At 46.6% G+C, this 6,000-nt stretch overlaps 1 protein-coding gene across 2 annotated transcripts in view; it reads left to right on the top strand.

Moving 5' to 3' along the window:
* The first annotated feature begins 2,741 nt into the window (after positions 1–2,741).
* Positions 2,742–6,000, top strand: part of ZMIZ2 (zinc finger MIZ-type containing 2) — a 333,804-nt gene continuing 330,545 nt past the window's right edge. The window contains exon 1 of one of the 2 annotated variants that reach the window (XM_085636043.1): positions 2,742–3,018. The gene's annotated coding sequence lies outside the window, so the exon portion shown is untranslated. The remainder of the gene's footprint in view (positions 3,019–6,000) is intronic. The other variant, XR_014970902.1, reaches the window with a different exon arrangement.

Genomic DNA, 6,000 nt, shown 5'->3' with positions numbered 1-6,000 from the left:
TATTGAAGATACACATGGGGCAATCCATAAATCAATTTGAAAATGCCTGATCGTACATAGGCAAACTTAGTGCAATACAAAACGTATTGGAAGACATGGTTATGTAGATGCCATCTGTACTGGTTCACAATGTTACTGTACTTTTATCGGAATTGCACTAATACCTTGCACACAACTTGAAAGTATGGTAAATAATATGATTTTTTATTTCATTTGCAGATGTATAAGATGTTAATATTTTAACTCTGGCATTCATGTAGTAAATATGTAGTTTTTATTAACTGAAATAAAGATACTTTCATGGGACGCTCAAAAATCAATAATATTATGCCCCATTTTGAGCGCAAAACTTGTAACAGACGATCATTACCAAACCCACAAATTCCATACATATTGGTGTCAGTTTTAATCGGGTGAAATACATTTTCTACACAACACCTGCCACTTGCAATGGGGACCGAGTGAGGAGGAAACAAAGTGGTCATGTAGGGTCTATTGGGAGACACAGCTAAAGCAATACAGTGCCTAATTAATAAAGCATCTAGGGAAAATCAATCAGCAACGCAAACGCACATCCAGGGTAATACACTGCCGGCTTGGATGCACACCCATAACAACCATAGCAATAAAGAATCTACATGGATAAACAACACGGGCAATACATAGTCTACTCTGAGACCCATCTATAGTACCAAAGGACCCAATGGCAGATATGGGAAACATCCTTTACCCTGCATGATTTACTCCGCATGCCAGTGGTTTTTACTCTGCAAAAACGTTTACAACGCAGGCCTTCAGACCGCAAAACTGTCACAACATATTCCCCAAAGTAACGCCCCCCTAGAGTTAGAATAATAATTGTGTTTGAATGGGGAATGCGTTGTAACGGATTGTGCTGTAAAGCCCTGCGTTGTAAAAGTTAATGCGGAGTAAAAAATGTGGGGTAAAATGTCCTATTCGGCAGATACACCACGGACAAAACACTTCCTATAGAATAGCACATCAGGGGGTTATTAACCACCAATGAAAGAAGACACCAGGGGCAAAACAGTGTCCCTACCAGTACACAGAACCAGGTGACTTCATATTTACTGGTAGCTAGGAGTCATTGGGAGACAAACACAGGACAAAAAACACGGCCTACTTGAGTAGAGGGGAGACAACTGAAGATCAAAAGAAGAGCCCTGGCCATGGGAGAGGGACAATAGGATAGGAGAAAAATAGTTTGCGCGGAAAGACAGTAGATGCAGAGAGTTCCAGGGGGAAGAGAACATAAAACCTGGAGGGGGGAATACTATAATTGGACTATGGTGGTGGATAGAAGCAGAGGATATAATGGCATAGGAGTAGTGGAGAGAAGCAAAAAAAACTAGATATATGACGAGAAGAAGGGCAGAAGACCAAGGGGCAGAGAAGGGATGAGAGAGGGTGACAGTACTGTCAGTAAAAGTAGGGGCGAGAGAGTAGATTACAAGAGACAAAGATGAAGACACAGAGGGTTGCAAAAGACAGAAACGACAGAGAAAAGATGGGAGAAAGGGCGAGAAGAGAGTGGGACGTGAGGGCAGTAGAAGGCACGTGAGTGATGAGAGTGAGTGACAATAGTTTACGAAACAGTAAAGGAGATACAGTAGGTGAGAAGAGAGAAACTAACTGATGACAAAGAAGATGATGAAATATCTGGAGACAGCAGAAGAAGGGGGCAGCTGAAGAGATACATGGTGAAGTCAGACCTGAGAAGAGGGGCAGGGTGAGAAGATCCCTAGGGTCAGGATAAGTGACAGAAAGGAGACGGAGTTGAAAAGAGATCGAAAGGGCGCATAAAACAGAGAGGACACAAGAGAATGGGAAGAGCATAGGGGCCGATGTAAGGAGACAGAAGGCGACAAGGTGGCCACGGTCGCCAGAAGAACCAGAAATGGGGAGAATAGTGAAAACAGTTCTAGAGACCGCAGGGAAGATGTAGAGTGACAAGTGAAATAGAATCAGTGGAGGAGACGTGGGTTGATCAAATACATGAAAAAAAAATCATTACGAAGAAAATAAGAGACAGGAACAGACATTGGGTGAATAGATGATGAACCTGGAGACGGAGGAGATCACTGGGAGGAAGGAGGGGGATAAGGAGGGGGGTAGAGGGGAGGAGGGCGAGATGCGTCAATGAGAACGAGTCCTTAGAGATGGGGAAATAAGATGCAGTTTTCAGAGAATGAGGTTTGAGGGGAACGAAGAGGCGCTCGGCGTAGATGGAACGGGACCAGAACGCTGTGCAAAAGTGTCACGTGCAAGGATTAGGCTATGCTGTAATACGTAACTTCGGGCACTAGAGGGTTACTACAACTGAAACAGAAAGGAGGGCCGGGAGAGGAGCAGAGTAGTAAGCGACGAACAAAAGAGGTGACAGAGATCATTGGGGAAAGGTAAAAGAATAGCGACTAGAAGGGACGAGACAATCGACAGGAAACGGCACAGAAGACACTACACAGGAGTGCGTAAAAGCGTAGACAGTAGGACACTGGGGGGAGGAGAAACAGCAGGAAAGGGAGGAGAGAAGGACTAAAGGACATAGAAGAGGGAGAGCGAGCAGGAAAGGGAGGAGAAAATGGCTAGAGGACATACGAGAGGGGGGTGGTAGAAATGCAGTGGGAGGAGAGACAGCAGGTAAGCGAGGAGGGGGTGAGACCGAGGGAGGAGAGACAGCAGGAAAGGGAGGAGAGAGAGCAGGAAAGGGAGGGGGGACTAGACGGCAGGAAAGGGAGGAGAGTCGGACCAGAGAACGTACAGGAGGGGGAAGGGAGGAGGTGTAAAGCAGAGAAAGATCAGGGTGTGAGAAAAGGGAGAGGAAGCCGAGAGAGGGAGGGGTAAGAGGGGGAGGGGAGCACACAGCCCTGGTGCTCAGCAGCAGCTCTGAGGAGAGCCACAGAGGAAGAAGCGGCAGCCGTGGAGAAGAGAGTCCTACGGAGAGGAGGGGAGAAGGACTGCTCGAGAAGAGAGAGGGCTATTATCTGCGTATTTCAGGTAGGAGCGGATCAGTGTATTTCTGACCACCGCCTGTATCACCAAGCGTTTGCAGTAACCGGCCACTTTACCTTTTCCCTTACGTCGTTCTTTCGCTAATCCCTTTCTGCTTCATACCCCCTACCTGATTCACTCTCTGCCTCTCTCCTTCACTCTCCCTGTCTTCCCCTTCTCGCTACCTCCTGGCTCATCCACTGACACCCCCTTCCGTTTCTGATCCTTAACTTACCTGCCTTCTTTCTGTCCTCTCCTGTGTTCTCATCTGTGCTTCTTCATTCAGTTTCTTGCTCATTACCACCCTGTGCCCACCTTTAATCCACTACTACTCTCTCCCTGCATCCCTCTATCGCCTGACCGTTCCCCTTCTGCTGCTACCTCTTACTACATATCTCTCTTGTCTACTTAGTCCATGTTCTCGACTCCGGCGCCTACCACTGCCTATCGTTGCTTCTTCTTGCACCTCCTCTTCCTCTCTCTGCACGGCACCTCCTCTTCCCCCTCCTACTTCCTCCCTTCTTTCGATCTTGCTAGGTGTCTGTCGTCTTCCCTCACCATGTCTTCCCCCCTACCATCTCTGCACTCAGACTGGATCGCAGCTTTCCCGTTTTATTTATATGATCATTGCTGCTACCTTCTGTTTGGCTTCCCTACTCTCTTTATGCTCTCTTCGGTGCTGCTCATCTTAGTGATCCTCAGCCGTACAATACCACTGGCTCTCTTCCTGCCTCGTCTCCCACTGATTCACTCTTCTCACCACCTTATTTTCCTTTACTTCTTCCGTGAGTTACGTGTATAGCCCACGTTTACCATAATTAGTATTTTTCTTATTCTTCCTACTCTTGCCCCGTCTACCCTCCTCGCTTCTTACTTAAGTTTTGATCCCCCGTTCTTTCGTGTGGCTTTTTTTTAACTGCACTTACTCCATGCCTGCCCCGCTTCTCACTGAATCTGTGCATATGCACCTGCTTTCCTACACCTCTGTGCACTCCCCGCTGATCTGTCTATGTGCTCCCTTCTGCGCATTCCATGCCATTTGTGTCCCTTCTTCCAGCTATGCTCAGCCTTAACATCTGCCCCCCCCCCCCTTTCCTCTGGCTCCCTTTCCCCAGCCTCCTCTTGTTTCTGTATAATTTGGCCTTTGCTTTCTTGTTCCACTTCCTATTCCCCACTCTTTGTTTCTTTTTCTCGTCCACTCTGCCCCAACCTCACTTTGCATAGACCCCATTCAAAACTGTCTTGTCCTCAGCCTCTCGTTTGCTATTTTCCTTCTCTTTTATTTCTGGCCATTGTTGTGCTTTGAGGAATGTTTGCAGGCTCCAGTCATACTGTCTGGGATGGGTATGAGAGGAGGCCTGGGTGACTGTATGGATTTAAGGGGGGTGCCGATGTTATTCCCAGTTACCTACATAGACTTCCCTCTGGTTCGTTTGCATTACGGCTGTCCCGACCCAGTCCTTGAATTCGCATTGGTGCAAGGATGGGGATCGCGTCAGTCGTCGTACTCACTGTCGTGAATGTTCAACCCTGTAAGAACTACACCACACTCACGGCCATAGTTTGAGATGAAGGAATGTCACTTGCCTTGTTCCCGAGGACAAGTGGGAGTGATCCCTACTTCCCCACCCCACAGCTCCCATGAGTACAATAATGGTCGAGGTTGAAACTATCACCGTTGCCACTTCTTACCTGTATCAGTCGCTCCGACACAGGCCCATTAACGTTGCACATTTATTTATAGTACCCGACTTGGCAGCACGACTTGTGGTAAACAAAAATGATTATGGGTTATGCCTGTCAGATTAGCCCTCCCAAGTGGCGAGCGGTTTGTCGCGTATTGATTACGTCACGCGATGACATGGCCGCCTCCAGCACGACTCTCATTCTTGTTTTCTGACGTAGTTTACATACATACTATAAGCTGTGAAATACGCATGTCGTCACGCGTTTGCAGTTTGGGGAGCTGTAAGAGATATCAAATGGCTCCTGCGTGACCTATGTTTACTTTGCATACCATGGAAACCGCCGAACCTTGACCCTGACTGTCGCCATTTTAAAAGCTTTGTTGATGTTCCATTTTGTCCAGATATGATCTGTGTTATCAGATCAACTGTGCTGTTTTGAGTAATCAAAGGTATTTACTTATTGCTGACATAGGATTTAAAAAAAGTTCGTTTAGAGAATTCAAGTCGGTGTAAAGTGCTGTCCCCATGTTTATACCCCCTAGCTGTTGGGTTCTTGTTGACTTTAGTTTTAAAGGTAGAAAACTTTTGATTACCTTTCGGTTCACTTTCAGTATTGACTTCTAGTTTAACGGCTTTCAGGTTTTTAAGAGCATGCTAGTTAGACTGCTGAAACCTTCCCTTGACAATACGAAATTCTCCCATTTTAATCTGTAACATTCACTTGTACTATGTGAGTGACTTTAACGTAGCACATTTTGTACGACGTTTTTTATTGCGACAGAGCGCTTGACGGATTCATTAGCGCTTACAGTTGTGACGAAAATCATAGGAGGCATTTCAGGAGCTTCGAGACACGGTGATGTAGTTATCCACGTTAATCGCGTGAACATTTTAGAACGCCGCTAGTGCGGTCGTCGTGGGGTTATAAACTCTTGAAAATACTGACTGAGGCACATAAAAGTGATGCTGCTCTGGGCGCAAAGTGTTAGTTGCAGACTAGGAAGGGTGTGTAGTGGTAATCAGTGATATATGTAAACACGAGATGTCTGGTAGTTCTGTGCTGGGCTATGCAAATCAATATGAGCAAGTTGGAGGAGTCGGACCCTTATTCTGTGGGAAATACACAGATCGCACGTTTGCATGGCACCGACACAGACTGGATTAAATTGGTGGACTGGATAGGCCTTTAGGTCAGTCCGACTACCCATTTGTGAGGAGTGTACAAGAAATGCCCAGGCGCATGTCTGTAGAGAGTGGCAAGAATGGTGGTCTTGCCACTAACGATGAGAAGGCGCAAAAG

This window comes from Triturus cristatus, chromosome 11 (assembly GCF_964204655.1).
Source record: "Triturus cristatus chromosome 11, aTriCri1.1, whole genome shotgun sequence".
Taxonomy (NCBI): domain Eukaryota; kingdom Metazoa; phylum Chordata; class Amphibia; order Caudata; family Salamandridae; genus Triturus; species Triturus cristatus.
This window is presented reverse-complemented; position numbering and strand designations above follow the sequence as displayed.